This window comes from Scyliorhinus torazame, chromosome 1 (assembly GCF_047496885.1).
Source record: "Scyliorhinus torazame isolate Kashiwa2021f chromosome 1, sScyTor2.1, whole genome shotgun sequence".
In the NCBI taxonomy this organism is placed as follows: Eukaryota; Metazoa; Chordata; class Chondrichthyes; order Carcharhiniformes; family Scyliorhinidae; genus Scyliorhinus; species Scyliorhinus torazame.
Genome location: NC_092707.1, coordinates 257,740,276 through 257,757,369, shown reverse-complemented (window position 1 = coordinate 257,757,369; position 17,094 = coordinate 257,740,276). Strand labels below are relative to the sequence as shown.

At 64.1% G+C, this 17,094-nt stretch overlaps 1 protein-coding gene across 2 annotated transcripts in view; it reads left to right on the top strand.

Moving 5' to 3' along the window:
- Window positions 1–17,094, top strand: part of zbtb2b (zinc finger and BTB domain containing 2b) — a 75,578-nt gene that overhangs the window by 50,437 nt on the left and 8,047 nt on the right. Inside the window, exon 1 of one of the 2 annotated variants that reach the window (XM_072505041.1) lies at window positions 9,201–9,221. The exons of the other annotated variant lie outside the window; for it this stretch is intronic. The gene's annotated coding sequence lies outside the window, so the exon portion shown is untranslated. Of the gene's footprint in view, window positions 1–9,200; window positions 9,222–17,094 lie in introns of those variants that run through there. 2 annotated transcript variants of the gene reach the window in all.

The following is a 17,094-nucleotide window of genomic DNA, read 5'->3' as shown; positions in this document are numbered from 1 at the left end:
CCCCCCCGTGCTCTCTCTGTCCCCCCCGTGCTCCCTCTGTCCCCCCCGTGCTCTCTCTGTCCCCCCCGTGCTCTCTCTGTCCCCCCCGTGCTCTCTCTGTCCCCCCCGTGCTCTCTCTGTCCCCCCCGTGCTCTCTCTGTCCCCCCTGTGCTCTCTCTGTCCCCCCCGTGCTCTCTCTGTCCCCCCCGTGCTCTCTCTGTCCCCCCCGTGCTCTCTCTGTCCCCCCCGTGCTCTCTCTGTCCCCCCCGTGCTCTCTCTGTCCCCCCCGTGCTCTCTCTGTCCCCCCCGTGCTCTCTCTGTCCCCCCCGTGCTCTCTCTGTCCCCCCCGTGCTCTCTCTGTCCCCCCCGTGCTCTCTCTGTCCCCCCCGTGCTCTCTCTGTCCCCCCCGTGCTCTCTCTGTCCCCCCCGTGCTCTCTCTGTCCCCCCCGTGCTCTCTCTGTCCCCCCCGTGCTCTCTCTGTCCCCCCCGTGCTCTCTCTGTCCCCCCCGTGCTCTCTCTGTTCCCCCCGTGCTCTCTCTGTCCCCCCCCGTGCTCTCTCTGTCCCCCCCGTGCTCTCTCTGTCCCCCCCGTGCTCTCTCTGTCCCCCCCGTGCTCTCTCTGTCCCCCCCGTGCTCTCTCTGTCCCCCCCGTGCTCTCTCTGTCCCCCCCGTGCTCTCTCTGTCCCCCCCGTGCTCTCTCTGTCCCCCCCGTGCTCTCTCTGTCCCCCCGTGCTCTCTCTGTCCCCCCCGTGCTCTCTCTGTCCCCCCCGTGCTCTCTCTGTCCCCCCCGTGCTCTCTCTGTCCCCCCCGTGCTCTCTCTGTCCCCCCCGTGCTCTCTCTGTCCCCCCCGTGCTCTCTCTGTCCCCCCCGTGCTCTCTCTGTCCCCCCCGTGCTCTCTCTGTCCCCCCCGTGCTCTCTCTGTCCCCCCCGTGCTCTCTCTGTCCCCCCCGTGCTCTCTCTGTCCCCCCCGTGCTCTCTCTGTCCCCCCCGTGCTCTCTCTGTCCCCCCCGTGCTCTCTCTGTCCCCCCCGTGCTCTCTCTGTCCCCCCCGTGCTCTCTCTGTCCCCCCCGTGCTCTCTCTGTCCCCCCCGTGCTCTCTCTGTCCCCCCCGTGCTCTCTCTGTCCCCCCCGTGCTCTCTCTGTCCCCCCCGTGCTCTCTCTGTCCCCCCCGTGCTCTCTCTGTCCCCCCCGTGCTCTCTCTGTCCCCCCCGTGCTCTCTCTGTCCCCCCCGTGCTCTCTCTGTCCCCCCCGTGCTCTCTCTGTCCCCCCCGTGCTCTCTCTGTCCCCCCCGTGCTCTCTCTGTCCCCCCCGTGCTCTCTCTGTCCCCCCCGTGCTCTCTCTGTCCCCCCCGTGCTCTCTCTGTCCCCCCCGTGCTCTCTCTGTCCCCCCCGTGCTCTCTCTGTCCCCCCCGTGCTCTCTCTGTCCCCCCCGTGCTCTCTCTGTCCCCCCCGTGCTCTCTTTCCCCCCCCCCCGTGCTCTCTTTCCCCCCCCCCGTGCTCTCTTTCCCCCCCCCCGTGCTCTCTTTCCCCCCCCCCGTGCTCTCTTTCCCCCCCCCCGTGCTCTCTTTCCCCCCCCCCGTGCTCTCTTTCCCCCCCCCCGTGCTCTATTTCCCCCCCCCCCCGTGCTCTCTTTCCCCCCCCCCCGTGCTCTCTTTCCCCCCCCCCCCCCGTGCTCTCTTTCCCCCCCCCGTGCTCTCTTTCCCCCCCCCGTGCTCTCTTTCCCCCCCCCCGTGCTCTCTTTCCCCCCCCCGTGCTCTCTTCCCCCCACCCGTGCTCTCTTCCCCCCACCCGTGCTCTCTTACCCCCCCACCCGTGCTCTCTTCCCCCCCTCCCGTGCTCTCTCCCCCCCCCCCGTGCTCTCTTCCCCCCACCCGTGCTCTCTTACCCCCCCACCCGTGCTCTCTTCCCCCCCTCCCGTGCTCTCTCCCCCCCCCCCGTGCTCTCTCCCCCCCCCCCCGTGCTCTCTTCCCCCCCCCCCCGTGCTCTCCCCCCCCCCCGTGCTCTCCCGCCCCCCCCGTGCTCTCCCCCCCCCGTGCTCTTTCCCCCCCACGTGCTCTTTCCCCCCCCCGTGCTCTCCCCCCCCCCAACCGTGCTCTCCCCCCCCCCCCCGTGCTCTTCCCCCCCCCGTGCTCTCCCCCCCCCCGTGCTCTCCCCCCCCCCCGTGCTCTCCCCCCCCCGTGCTCTCTCCCCCCCCCCCCCGTGCTCTCTTCCCCCCCCCGTGCTCTCTTCCCCCCCCCCCGTGCTCTCTTCCCCCCCCCCCGTGCTCTCTTCCCCCCCCCGTGCTCTCTCCCCCCCCCCGTGCTCTCTTCCCCCCCCCGTGCTCTCTTCCCCCCCCGTGCTCTCTTCCCCCCCCCCGTGCTCTCTTACCCCCCCCCGTGCTCTCTTCCCCCCCCCCCGTGCTCTCTCCCCCCCCGTGCTCTCTCCCCCCCCCCCCCGTGCTCTTCCCCCCCCCCCCGTGCTCTTTCCCCCCCCCGTGCTCTTTCCCCCCCCCGTGCTCTTTCCCCCCCCGTGCTCTCTTTCCCCCCCCCCGTGCTCTCTTTCCCCCCCCCCGTGCTCTCTTACCCCCCCCACCCGTGCTCTCTTACCCCCCCCACCCGTGCTCTCTTCCCCCCTCCCGTGCTCTCTTCCCCCCCCCGTGCTCTCCCCCCCCCCCCCGTGCTCTCCCCCCCCCCGTGCTCTCCCCCCCCCGTGCTCTCCCCACCCCCGTGCTCTCTCCCCCCCCTGTGCTCTCTCCCCCCCCGTGCTCTCTTCCCCCTCCCCCCCGTGCTCTCTTCCCCCCCCCCCGTGCTCTCTTCCCCCCCCCCGTGCTCTTTCCCCCCCCCCCCCCGTGCTGCCCCCCCCCCCGTGCTGTCCCCCCCCGTGCTCTCCCCCCCCCCCGTGCTCTCCCCCCCCCCCGTGCTCTCTTCCCCCCCCCCGTGCTCTCTTCCCCCCCCCCCCGTGCTCACTCCCCCCCCCCCGTGCTCACTCCCCCCCCCCCGTGCTCTCTCCCCCCCCCGTGCTCTCTCCCCCCCCCCCCCGTGCTCTCTCTCCCCCCCCCCGTGCTCTCTCCCCCCCCCGTGCTCTCTTTCCCCCCCCCCCGTGCTCTCTTTCCCCCCCCGTGCTCTCTTCCCCCCCCCGTGCTCTCTTTCCCCCCCCCCGTGCTCTCTTCCCCCCCCCACCATGCTCTCTTCCCCCCCCATGCTCTCTTCCCCCCCCCCATGCTCTCTTCCCCCCCCCCATGCTCTCTTTCCCCCCCCATGCTCTCTTTCCCCCCCATGCTCTTTCCCCCCCCATGCTCTCTTCCCCCCCCCGTGCTCTCTTCCCCCCCCGTGCTCTCTTCCCCCCCCCATGCTCTCTTCCCCCCCGTGCTCTCTTCCCCCCCCCCGTGCTCCCTTCCCCCCCCCCGTGCTCCCTTCCCCCCCCCCCCCCCGTGCTCTCTTTCCCCCCCCCCGTGCATTCTTCCCCCCGTGCTCTCTTCCCCCCCCCCCCCGTGCATTCTTCCCCCCGTGCTCTCTTTCCCCCCCCCCCCGTGCTCATTTCCGCCCCCGTGCTTTCTTCCCCCCCCTCCCCCCGTGCTCTCTTCCCCCCCCCCCGTGCTCTCTCTCCCCCCCCCCCCGTGCTCTCTCCCCCCCCCGTGCTCTCTTTCCCCCCCCCCGTGCTCTCTTTTCCCCCCCCCCCCGTGCTCTCTTCCCCCCCCCCGTGCTCTCTTCCCCCCCCCACCATGCTCTCTTCCCCCCATGCTCTCTTCCCCCCCCCCATGCTCTCTTCCCCCCCCCCCCATGCTCTCTTTCCCCCCCCATGCTCTCTTTCCCCCCCCATGCTCTTTCCCCCCCCATGCTCTCTTCCCCCCCCGTGCTCTCTTCCCCCCCCGTGCTCTCTTCCCCCCCCATGCTCTCTTCCCCCCCGTGCTCTATTCCCCCCCCCCCCGTGCTCCCTTCCCCCCCCCCCCGTGCTCCCTTCCCCCCCCCGTGCTCTCTTCCCCCCCCCGTGCATTCTTCCCCCCGTGCTCTCTTCCCCCCCCCCCCCCCGTGCATTCTTCCCCCGTGCTCTCTTTCCCCCCCCCCCCGTGCTCATTTCCGCCCCCGTGCTTTCTTCCCCCCCTCCCCCCGTGCTCTCTTCCCCCCCCTCCCCCCGTGCTCTCTTCTCCCCCCCCCCCGTGCTCTCTTTCCCCCCCCCCCCCGTGCTCTCTTTCCCCCCCCCGTGCTCTCTTCCCCCCCCCCCGTGCTCTCTTTCCCCCCCCCCGTGCTCTCTTTCCCCCCCCCGTGCTCTCTTCCCCCCCCCCCCGTGCTCTCTTTCCCCCCCCCCCGTGCTCTCTTTCCCCCCCCCCCGTGCTCTCTTTCCCCCCCCCGTGCTCTCTTTCCCCCCCCGTGCTCTCTTTCCCCCCCCGTGCTCTCTTACCCCCCCACCCGTGCTCTCTTCCCCCCCACCCGTGCTCTCTTCCCCCCCTCCCGTGCTCTCTCCCCCCCCCCGTGCTCTCCCCCCCCCCCCGTGCTCTTTCCCCCCCCCCCCCCGCGCTCTTTCCCCCCCCCCGTGCTCTTTCCCCCCCCCCGTGCTCTTTCCCCCCCCCCCGTGCTCTTTCCCCCCCCCGTGCTCTTTCCACCCCCCGTGCTCTCCCCCCCCCCCCGTGCTCTCCCCCCCCCCCCGTGCTCTCCCCCCCCCCCCGTGCTCTCCCCCCCCCCGTGCTCTCCCCCCCCCGTGCTCTCCCCCCCCCCCGTGCTCTCCCCCCCCCCCGTGCTCTCCCCCCCCCCCGTGCTCTCCCCCCCCCCCCGTGCTCTCCCCCCCCCCCCCGTGCTCTCCCCCCCCCCCCCCGTGCTCTCCCCCCCCCCCGTGCTCTCCCCCCCCCCCCGTGCTCTCCCCCCCCCCCCCGTGCTCTCTCCCCCCCCCCCCGTGCTCTCTTCCCCCCCCCCCCCGCGCTCTCTTCCCCCCCCCGTGCTCTGTTCCCCCCCTCCCGTGCTCTCTCCCCCCCCGTGCTCTCTCCCCCCCCCGTGCTCCCCCCCCCCCCGTGCTCTCTTCCCCCCCCGTGCTCTCTTCCCCCCCCCGTGCTCTCTTCCCCCCCCCCGTGCTCTCTTCCCCCCCCCCGTGCTCTCTTCCCCCCCCCCCGTGCTCTCTTCCCCCCCCCCCCGTGCTCTCTTCCCCCCCCCCCGGTGCTCTCTTCCCCCCCCCCCCCCCCTGTGCTCTCTTCCCCCTCCCCCCGTGCTCTCTTTCCCCCACCCGTGCTCTCTTTCCCCCACCCGTGCTCTCTTTCCCCCCCCCCGTGCTCTCTTTCCCCCCCCCCGTGCTCTCTTTCCCCCCCCCCCGTGCTCTCTTTCCCCCCCCCGTGCTCTCTTTCCCCCCCCCCCCGTGCTCTCTTTCCCCACCCCCGTGCTCTCTTTCCCCCCCCGTGCTCTCTTTCCCCCCCCCCGTGCTCTCTTTCCCCCCCCCGTGCTCTCTATCCCCCCCCCCCCGTGCTCTCTTTCCCCTCCCCCCCCCGTGCTCTCTTTCCCCCCCCCCCCCGTGCTCTCTTTCCCCCCCCCCCGTGCTCTCTTTCCCCCCCCCCCCCGTGCTCTCTTTCCCCCCCCCCCCGTGCTCTCTTTCCCCCCCCCCGTGCTCTCTTTCCCCCCCCCCGTGCTCTCTTTCCCCCCCCCCGTGCTCTCTTTCCCCCCCCCCGTGCTCTCTTTCCCCCCCCCCGTGCTCTCTTCCCCCCCCCGTGCTCTCTTTCCCCCCCCCGTGCTCTCTTCCCCCCCCCCCCCGTGCTCTCTTTCCCCCCCCCCGTGCTCTCTTTCCCCCCCCCCCCCCGTGCTCTCTTTCCCCCCCCCTGTGCTCTCTTTCCCCCCCCCCCCGTGCTCTCTTTCCCCCCCCCGTGCTCTCCCCCCCCCCCGTGCTCTCCCCCCCCCGTGCTCTCCCCCCCCCCCCGTGCTCTCCCCCCCCCCCCCGTGCTCTCCCCCCCCCCCCCGTGCTCTCCCCCCCCCCCGTGCTCTCCCCCCCCCCCGTGCTCCCCACCCCCCGTGCTCTCTTCCCCCCCCCCGTGCTCTCTCCCCCCCCCCCCGTGCTCTCTCCCCCCCCCCCCGTGCTCTCTTCCCCCCCCGTGCTCTCTTCCCCCCCCCCCCGTGCTCTCTTACCCCCCCCCCCGTGCTCTCTTACCCCCCCACCCGTGCTCTCTTACCCCCCCACCCGTGCTCTCTTCCCCCCCTCCCGTGCTCTCTCCCCCCCCGTGCTCTCTCCCCCCCCGTGCTCTCTCCCCCCCCGTGCTCTCTCCCCCCCCGTGCTCTTCCCCACCCCCCGTGCTCTCTTCCCCCCCCGTGCTCTCTTCCCCCCCCCCGGTGCTCTCTTCCCCCCCCCCGGTGCTCTCTCCCCCCCCCCCCCGTGCTCTCTTCCCCCTCCCCCCGTGCTCTCTTTCCCCCACCCGTGCTCTCTTTCCCCCCCCGTGCTCTCTTTCCCCCCCCCCGTGCTCTCCCCCCCCCCCGTGCTCTCCCCCCCCCGTGCTCTCCCCCCCCCCCGTGCTCTCCCCCCCCCCGTGCTCTCCCCCCCCCCCCCCGTGCTCTCCCCCCCCCCGTGCTCTCCCCCCCCCCCCCGTGCTCCCCACCCCCCGTGCTCTCTTCCCCCCCCCCGTGCTCTCTCCCCCCCCCCCCGTGCTCTCTCCCCCCCCCCCCGTGCTCTCTTCCCCCCCCGTGCTCTCTTCCCCCCCCCCCGTGCTCTCTTACCCCCCCCCCCGTGCTCTCTTACCCCCCCACCCGTGCTCTCTTACCCCCCCACCCGTGCTCTCTTCCCCCCCTCCCGTGCTCTCTCCCCCCCCCGTGCTCTCTCCCCCCCCGTGCTCTCTCCCCCCCCGTGCTCTCTCCCCCCCCGTGCTCTTCCCCACCCCCCGTGCTCTCTTCCCCCCCCGTGCTCTCTTCCCCCCCCCGTGCTCTCTTCCCCCCCCCCGGTGCTCTCTTCCCCCCCCCCGGTGCTCTCTCCCCCCCCCCCCCCGTGCTCTCTTCCCCCTCCCCCCGTGCTCTCTTTCCCCCACCCGTGCTCTCTTTCCCCCCCCGTGCTCTCTTCCCCCCCCGTGCTCTCTTCCCCCCCCCGTGCTCTCTTCCCCCCCCCCCGTGCTCTCTTTCCCCCCCCCGTGCTCTCTTTCCCCCCCCCCCCGTGCTCTCTTTCCCCCCCCCCCCGTGCTCTCTTTCCCCCCCCCCCGTGCTCTCTTTCCCTCCCCCCCGTGCTCTCTTTCCCCCCCCCCCCCGTGCTCTCTTTCCCCCCCCCCCGTGCTCTCTTTCCCCCCCCCCCGTGCTCTCTTTCCCCCCCCCCCGTGCTCTCTTTCCCCTCCCCCCCCCCCCCCCGTGCTCTCTTTCCCCTCCCCCCCCCCCCGTGCTCTCTTTCCCCTCCCCCCCCCCCGTGCTCTCTTTCCCCTCCCCCCCCCCCGTGCTCTCTTTCCCCCGCCCGTGCTCTCTTTCCCCCCCCCCGTGCTCTCTTTCCCCCCCCCCGTGCTCTCTTTCCCCCCCCCCCGTGCTCTCTTTCCCCCCCCCCCGTGCTCTCTTTCCCCCCCCCCCGTGCTCTCTTCCCCCCCCCCCCCGTGCTCTCTTCCCCCCCCCCCCCGTGCTCTCTTCCCCCCCCCCGTGCTCTCTTCCCCCCCCCCGTGCTCTCTTTCCCCCCTCCCGTGCTCTCTTTCCCCCCTCCCGTGCTCTCTTTCCCCCCCCCCGTGCTCTCTTTCCCCCCCCCCCGTGCTCTCTTTCCCCCCCCCCCGTGCTCTCTTTTCCCCCCCCCCGTGCTCTCTTTCCCCCCCCCCGTGCTCTCTTTCCCCCCCCCCGTGCTCTCTTTCCCCCCCCCGTGCTCTCTTTCCCCCCCCCCCGTGCTCTCTTTCCCCCCCCCCCGTGCTCTCTTTCCCCCCCCCCCCCCGTGCTCTCTTTTCCCCCCCCCCCCCGTGCTCTCTTTCCCCCCCCCCCTGTGCTCTCTCTTGCCCCCCCGTGCTCTCTCTTGCCCCCCCGTGCTCTCTCTTGCCCCCCCGTGCTCTCTCTTGCCCCCCCGTGCTCTCTCTTGCCCCCCCGTGCTCTCTCTTGCCCCCCCGTGCTCTCTCTTGCCCCCCCGTGCTCTCTCTTGCCCCCCCGTGCTCTCTCTTGCCCCCCCGTGCTCTCTCTTGCCCCCCCGTGCTCTCTCTTGCCCCCCCGTGCTCTCTCTTGCCCCCCCCGTGCTCTCTCTTGCCCCCCCGTGCTCTCTCTTGCCCCCCCGTGCTCTCTCTTGCCCCCCCGTGCTCTCTCTTGCCCCCCCGTGCTCTCTCTTGCCCCCCCCCCGTGCTCTCTCTTGCCCCCCCGTGCTCTCTCTTGCCCCCCCGTGCTCTCTCTTGCCCCCCCGTGCTCTCTCTTGCCCCCCCCGTGCTCTCTCTTGCCCCCCCGTGCTCTCTCTTGCCCCCCCGTGCTCTCTCTTGCCCCCCCGTGCTCTCTCTTGCCCCCCCGTGCTCTCTCTTGCCCCCCCGTGCTCTCTCTTGCCCCCCCGTGCTCTCTCTTGCCCCCCCGTGCTCTCTCTTGCCCCCCCGTGCTCTCTCTTGCCCCCCGTGCTCTCTCTTGCCCCCCCGTGCTCTCTCTTGCCCCCCCGTGCTCTCTCTTGCCCCCCCGTGCTCTCTCTTGCCCCCCCGTGCTCTCTCTTGCCCCCCCGTGCTCTCTCTTGCCCCCCCGTGCTCTCTCTTGCCCCCCCGTGCTCTCTCTTGCCCCCCCGTGCTCTCTCTTGCCCCCCCGTGCTCTCTCTTGCCCCTCCGTGCTCTCTCTTGCCCCCCCGTGCTCTCTCTTGCCCCCCCGTGCTCTCTCTTGCCCCTCCCGTGCTCTCTCGCCTCCCCGTGCTCTCTCTTGCCCCCCCCCCGTGCTCACTCTTGCCCCCCCCATGCTCTCTCTTACACCCCGTGCTCTCTCTTCCCCCCCCCCCCCGTGCTCTCTCTTCCCCCCCCCCCCCCCCTGCTCTCTCTCCCCCCCCCCCCCCCCCCCCGTGCTCTCTCTTGCCCCCCACCCCGTGCTTCTCAGATTGTAGTCTGTTCTAAATCCACTAAGGGAAATAAGAGGAAATGAATCAAAAAAGGCATGAATTTATACATTGCTTTTCACGGCCACCAGCCATCTCTCACTCTGCTGTCAGTGAAGTACTCCTGAAGTATAAGTCAACCAATTTGTGCACAGCAAGTTCACACAAACAGCAGTATGATGACCATTCTATTTGTTTTTGTCATTTTGTTTAAATATTGTGTGCAGGTTCTGGGTACGACACTATAGGAAGGATGTGAACACATTGGAGAGAGTGCAGAAGAGATTTACAAGAATGTTTCCGTGGTGAGAAACTTCTGTTATGAGGATACATTGGAGAGGTTGGGACTGTGCTCCTTGGAGAGAAGAAGGCTAAGAGGAGATTTGATAGAGATGTTCAAAATCAAGAGGGGGCTGGACAGAGTGGATAGGGAGAAACTGTTCCCACTCTTAAAACAATCAAGAATAATTTAAAGTGATTAGCAAAAGAAACAAATGTGATGTGAGAAAAACTGGTTTGGGTCAGAAATGCACTGCCTGGAAGTGTGGTCTGGGCTGGTTCAATCGAGGACTTCAAGAGGGCATTAGATGATTATTTATAATGTGCAGGGGTAGGGGGATAAAGCAGGGAAATGGCACTAAGTCATGATGCTTGTTTGGAGAGATGGCACAGACATGATGGGCCAAATAGTCTCCTCTTGCACTGTAACAATGCTGTGATTAAATATAGGAGTGGATTCTCTGCCGCTGGTAGTGGAGTTTCCAATGCGGAAGAGAATCGCGCGTTGGGCAAAATTGGAATTGCCGGCAATCCTGTTCTGATGCTCTGGTCCCCTTCCGACAGTGGCAGCGAGCTACACGGCCCGTCCCGGCAGGAGGATGTAAATGGATTATTTGAACCCATTTTTTCTGATCAATGGCTGGTCTCCTGATTCTCCATGCCTCCGTAATGTTCCCGCCCTCTCGGCCGTGATTTACACAGGTGTGCGTTAGTGCAAGTATTTTGAAGCACGACCTGACGCGGTGGACCTCACGGAGATCACGGGGGTGAGTATTTAACGTTGGTGCCCACAAAGTCCATCGGAGGGCCCCAAAATGGAAATCCGGAGGTCAAGTCTGGGGACAACACCAACTCTGCGGCATTGCTGTCCCCAACACTCTCCACGATCCCTGAGACACTCACCTCGGTTGGGATTGTTAGTGAAGAAACTCCTGGGGCACTGTGTGGTGCACACCCCACACATGCTACGGTACATCAGGTGGATGTGGGAACCCCTGAGGAGCAGATGGCCGGAGGGCAGCCCGACCCCAGGGACTAGCAGCCGTCCAGACAGGTCTCGGGCTTCTGGAAACTGCGGTTCCATCAATGCTGGAGATATAGGAGCAGAGCGAGGGACAACATGAGGGGTTGTCTGCAACCATCCAATGCCTGCATGTGCGGTTGGAGGAGTCCAACCAGCTGCAGGGGCAGGAGCTGGTGCCAACAATGCTTGCTACTTACGCCAACATTGCACGGGTGGCATCCGCGGTGGAGGCCTTGTGTGTGAAGGTAGCAGCCATGGGCTGAGATGTCCAAGGCCTGGGCACTCTGTGCGGGCGGTGGTCGAGGCACAGGCAGCCATGTGCCAGGGCCACCTAGACATTACTGTGGCACTCCAGAGCTTGGCCCAGACACAATGGGCCGTGGCTGAGGGCGCGACGGCATTGGCCTGGCGTTGGTTGACTTGAGCCAGTCCCAGAGGGACTTGACACCATCACGGAGTGACGTGGCTTAGTCCCAGAGGACACGGCACAGTCACTGTGCTCCACGGCCGCAAGCATTGAGACCCTGGTTGAGACGACAGCTGACCTCCAGGACTGGCAGCGCCAGGTAGCGGGGATGCCCCTGGATCTTGCTCTGGTCGCACCCCTGTCCACAGGAGTAGTCCGGGGGCCATCGGGCACCCTGAGGGAGGAGAAGGTGCTGGGTCCCGGGCCAGTGACTCCCGCAGGGGAGGTACCGGAACACCACGGCGCCTCTGAATCCTTCCCTCCTGTACCTGGTGCATTTGATGGGCAGAGCAGGGTGGCACCAAATCATCTGGGACACCCGAACGACCCGTCGAGGCCCGGTCGCTCCAGCGGACTGCCACTAAAGGAGACCCAGGTCACAGGGTGGGATTCGTAGCAGGCTGCCCCCACTCCTGATGTACTGCCTGGGGACCCACCTAGATGGATCATTAGGGCCCGTAAGGCCAGAAAGCTAGATACTATTTAATTTGCATGGAGCGGATTAGATAATGTTAGGGGCTAGGGGGCACATGTATATATCATAATAAACACCTTGTAGACTAACGTTCTGACCTTCCTCGGTGCTCTGTCTGCAGGATGTGAGGGCTGGGCTGGGCTGGGAGCAGAGGGTGTGCCATTTGGGGGAGGATGAAGCCGCTGGTGGGGGGCGCGTGCATTGGAGGTGGGCATGGGCCAGTGCCCCCGCCTGGACAGTGGAATGTGCTAGCTGGCAGAAGTCAGAGTCCGTCCAATGATACAGAGCACCAGAGCTCATCGCGGTGTGGGTCGTCATCATCCTCCAGCCCATGGGCTAGACCCACCGATACTGCCATCCCAGGGCTAGCACCATGTAATGAGGCGCAGGTATGCAGCACAGAGGGGGGATGTGGGGGGGAGTGCAGGGAGGGTGGATGAGTGGGTTGCGGTGGCGCGAGTATTGTGGGGGGGGGATGAAACAGGATGGTTCCAGTGGCCAGGCCTCCTAGTCGGTGAATGTAGAGGTGATTAAATTGTTCCATGCACGGCGGCCCAGGCTCACACGTTGTGCGGCCTCCTGTGGTTGCCCTGGGCCCTATGCCCTGCATCCTCCTCGTTCGACGAGGCCTGGATTATGTCCTTCTTCAGCATGACGCCCCTGTGCTGCGCAATGTTGTAGAGAATGCTACACTGGAGGGCCCATCCAGAGTGGTCCAGACACCTGAACCGCATCTTGAGCATGCCGATGCACCACTCGATCACGCCCCTGGTTGTTGCATGGGCATCGTTGTAGCAGGTCACCGCGTTGATCTGTGGTCTCTGGATAGGCATCATCAGCCATAACCACAGCAGATAACCTCTGTCACTCAGGAGTCAACCCCTCACCCGGGGATGTGCCTCAAAGGTGTTGGGAATCGTCGAGTGTGCCAGGATGAAGGCGTTGTGCGCACAGCCCAGGTATCGGGCGCAGAAGTGCATGATGTGCATCTCGTGGTCACACACCAACTGCACGTTCATGAAGTGGAACTCCTTTCAGTTCTTGAAGACCACCCCCTCATATGCTGGTTTTCGTAGGGCGATATGCGTCCCGCCGATCACCTTCTGGACCTGGGGCATCCCGGTGATGGCACTGAATCACGCTGCCCGGACAACCTCATGGGTTCGGTCCCAGCCGAAGGTAATGTATTGTGCTGACCGGGCATACAAAGCCACCTGTGCACCGAGGTCTCTGAGATCCCAGACAGGTCCCCACTCGGTGCCTGGAAGTACCCCCATGGCGTAAATGTTCAGGGCAACCATCACCTTGACGGCCACCAGGAGCGTGTGTCCTCCCCCATACCCCCATGGTGCTAGATGTGCCATGATCTGGCAGAAATGTTGCATGGTCCTCCTGCTCAGGCGGAGTCTTCACCAACGCATTCGGCCCGGCAGGTCCTCAAATGACAGGCGCTGCTGATATACATGGGGCATGATGCGGCGTCTTCTTCACACCTCCTCCTTGGCCTGTTGGGCAGCTGGCTCTCTGCCCTCACTGGCTGATCCCTGTTCCTCTGGGACAGGCTCCGGTTTTGTAGGGTCCTCCCAAGATGCTCGTACAGCCTAAGTGCATACGCCAGGGCTGCAGCAGCTAGAATGATGCAACTTTGCCCGGTTAGATGCTGAAATCCATTGTCTGCAGCGGGTAAAGTGCAGTCATGTTAGCATGGTGCCCGATCAGATCCAAAGGGCTACACTGAGCCATGGCCTATATTGCAGCGCCTGCCCCCACATGTCCCCCGCCCACCCTCCCCTTCAGTCCCAACACCACCACCACCCCCGGCCGTTCCCCCTGGTACTCTGCCCTCCGCACCGCACCCCTGGCCCTCGGCAGTCCACAGTTGCGCCTTTTGGAACATGTCCTACCTCCCTCTCTCTCAGCAACTGCTTCCCGATTTTATATACCATAAGTAAATCTCGCCATCGGTAATTCCTCCTGGATGGAGGCCCGGAGAATACCAGGGTGGGCCCGTTAATTATGTGCCAATGGGTTAACATTGCTACCTCACAGCGCTGAGGTTCGATCCCGGCTCTGGGTCACTGTCCGTGTGGAGTTTGCACTTTCTTCCCGTGTTTGCGTGGGTTTCGCCCCCACAACCCAAAGATGTGCAGGGTAGGCCACGCTAATTGCCCCTTAATTGGAAAAAAATGAATTGGGTACTCTAAATTTAAAAGAAAAAAAAATGAAGTGCCAACGGCGATTACTGTACAATTTATAATTTAATGGCCATGCTGATGTGAACAAATTCACATGGTATTCTGTTTGATGCGTGGCCCCGGAATGATTTTCGGCTGATGCGTGATTCTCCACCCAATCTTGTTTCCTGACTCTGGCATCGGCCGGCGGAGAATCCCGCCCATAGTCAACCAAACGGAGAATCCTGCCCATTGACTCTACTGCTCTACTTGAAGATAGTGCTCGCGATCTTTTACATCCATCTGGGAGGGGAGATGGGGCCTCAGTTAAAAGTCTCATCTCAAAGACAGCACTTAATGCAGCGCTCCTTCAGTACGGCACTGCTGGTGTCAGCCCTGAATTTTGTGCTCAAGACCTGGGGCGGGATTCTCCGACCCCCCGCCGGGTCGGAGAATCGCCGGGGGCTGGCGTGAATCCCGTCCCCACCGGTTGCCGAATTCTCCGGCACCGGATATTCGACGGGGGTGGGAATCGTGCCGCCCCGGAGGAGCTGGTGGCCACCGACGCCATTCCAAGGAACCGGTCAGGGTTGGCACCCAGCGCCCCCTCCTCCCGGTCGGTGCCCCACCTTGGGACGGAGGGGCAGTTAGTTTAAGCCCCGGTTGCCCCTGCATCATCTGGCTCTGTCGGCCGTGGCGGTTCCCCATGGTCTGCACCATCGTGTCGACGCCCTCGGCGATACTCCCCAGCTGGGACATGCTCTGCAGTGCCACGGCAATGTCCCCCTGCGACTGGGACAAGCTCTGCAGTGCCTCTGCCATGCCCATCTGAGAGCAGAGCATGTCCCACAGAACCTCATCAAGATCGGCTTGGTAATGGTGACATCCCCAGCGAGATGGACGTTTCTGCTGAGACCCTCAGCCATGCCCGTCACCGACGGCACGACACCTTCACTAATGGTGACAATGTCGTGCACCAGGCTTTCCACTATAGTCGCCACCCTAGCAGTGTTGGCCTCGGTGCTATGCATTGCCGGTGCCATCTCCTGCGCCCGTAGCTCTCTGCGCTCCATACCTGCCTCATTACATGGTGCTGGCCCTGGGTTAGCAATATCAACAGGTCTAGCCCACGGTATGGACGATGATGATGACCCGCTCCACGATGAGCTCTGGTGTTCTGCATCATTGGACGGAGTCTGACTTCTGCCCCCGCTAGCACATTCCACCATCCAAGCAGGGGCCCTGACCCATACCCACCTCCAATGCCCCTGCCCCCCACCAGCGGCTTCCTCCTACCCCCCCCCCCCCCCCCCGCCCTTCACCTGGCACACCCTCTGCTCCCAGCCCAACCCATCCTTCACATTCTGCAGGCAGAGCACCGAGGCAGGTCAGAACGTTAGTCTGCTGAGGTGTTGATTGTGATATATACATGTGTCCTAGCCCCTAACACTATCGCCTGGGGGTTCAACCTGATGTGCATCAACAGCAGTGTGGTGCTTCCAGATTGTGACCCTGAAGCCGGACCACTAACATTTCCCACCTAGGTATGTGTATCTGCACTGGTGGAGGGTGGGGATGACATCTGTGCCGTGACTACGGTTCCACCCTCTGAGCTCTCCTCCGAGGTGTTCTCCTGGTGGGCTGGATAGGATGCTGCCCGGGATGGGTCGGTGTCTTCGGCTGGAGGACATACGGGAGAATGGACATGTGGTCAATGGGAGGGATGGGTCAGTCAGTAAGGCAATAACAACTCACGTTTGGCACGTCCTCCAGGTGGAGCCCGGTGGTTCCTCACCTCTGCATGTCCGCCAGCCTCCACGTGGGTGAACGATCTGTCCTCGGCTACCCCAGTCACCTCCAGGGCCGCTCCTCGAAGCTAGTGACGATTCTTGAGTCCTACACCCCTCCCCCAATCTGTGCCCTCTCCTGATGATCATGGGAGAGATTTTCCTGAGAGAATACAGAGGGGGCATCGTTAGTCACACACATGGTTCACAGTGGTGGGAGGGGGCGTATGAAGGGAGGGTTGGGGGGGGTTTAAGGGGCAGAGGGTGGAGGGAGGGTTGGGGTCGCTTGGGGAGTTGTGTGGTGGTTGCTCCCTTGGGGTGGTGGGGGGCATTGGTATCTACTCACTCGTGCTGCCCAGTGTAGGTCGTTGATCTTACGACATTGGAGGCCAGTCTTCCTGGTCACACTGCCCGAGCTGACAGCTGCTGCCACCTCATCCCAGGCAGCACTGGCTACCTTGTGACTGACTCTCCGGGACCCTCAGAGGAATAAGATATCTTTCCTGGCCTCTACGATGTCTAGCAGCCTCCCCAGATCTGCGTTCCCGAATCTTGAGGCTTGTCTCCTCAGTACCATTATTGCAAGCTGGCTGGGGTGGCTGAGCAAGTGCAGCTTAAGTGCTGCTCGACCTAGTTAGCGGGGGGCTGGTGAGCGCAGTCCCGGCGAATCAGCTGGCGTACCTTCATTTGCGACAAGAGGCCCTTGGGGCTTCGTTAAGTGGACTCATTAATGTTGAAATGTGTTGGCAGCCTTGCTGGGCTGAGCACCGGGAAGCTCGCCGCAATTCCCGCTTGGACATTTTTCTGTGGAACTGCGCCCATATCTTTAAGTCAAGCAGAGGCAGTGGGGGACTCAAAAGTTACAACATAGTACATTGTGCTAGCCTTCGGACAGCAGAACTCAGACTTTTTGGCACCCAAGAGATTGGTGGGACCCGGTTCGATTGGTTGGCTGGTGAATTGGCCAAAAACCATATTCTGCCCTTTGATAGGTGGTGATAGGTCCCACCCGAGTGGAATGATTTTTCAGAGAAAAAAGGAATGCACAGCTGGGTCCTGGACGTAGAGGAAAGTAGCTGCTCTCTCTCTTGTTTTCTCTGAAACTGCAGAGACCTAAATGAATCTGCAGTGAAATCATTATAGGCTGAAAGCAGAAACTTCGAACTGAAAGCCTAGATTGAAAGAAGGTGTGCCAGAAGACAACATCTGAAACAAAGACTCTTTATCCTTTTAACTTATTATTTTTACACCCCTCTTTTCCCGTGTATGTGAGTGTGTGTAGGGAATGGGAGCAAATTTAAGTGGGGGGGGGGGGGGTTAGGAATTAGATAATAGTTAACCTGTTGTATTTGCTGCATATTTAATTGTAGTTATTGATACTAATAAAATGAATTGTGTTTAACTTTACAAATCTGTTGACTGTAGTTATTGGACAGCCGAAGGCCAAAGACGTTGGGTGTTTTTCGAAGAATTTATTAATTTCAATTGTGTTGTGACTCCGGTTCAAGTGGGACTGGAATTGACCGCGCACTAGCCCATGGGGTTGTAACAGGATGTAGTGCCACAGCTGCGAGTGAATGTCTGAAAAATTCACATTATTTTACCAGAGTTAAAGCTGCCATAAGTCTCAAAATCGCAATCTGTAACTACATAATAGGAGTCAAGCATTTAGTCCTTTGAACCTATTCAGTTATTCAGTTAGATCATTAGCTGATTCATACCAGTGCATTGTACAGGCAGTCTTTGACTTGACAACGTTCAAGTTACAACGGCACTTACGACGTTTATAAATTGACAGCCTGTTTCGAATTTACAACGCGACGCCAGCGAACAGTTTGGGTGGAACCTTCCCAAAAATGTACAGTGTTCGCTCAGGCGAGAAAACCCGTGTGAAGTTGAAGCTTTTCTCACGATATTGAACAACACTCTGCATCTTAAAAGGTGAAGCGAGATCAGATAGTCAGATGGAGGGA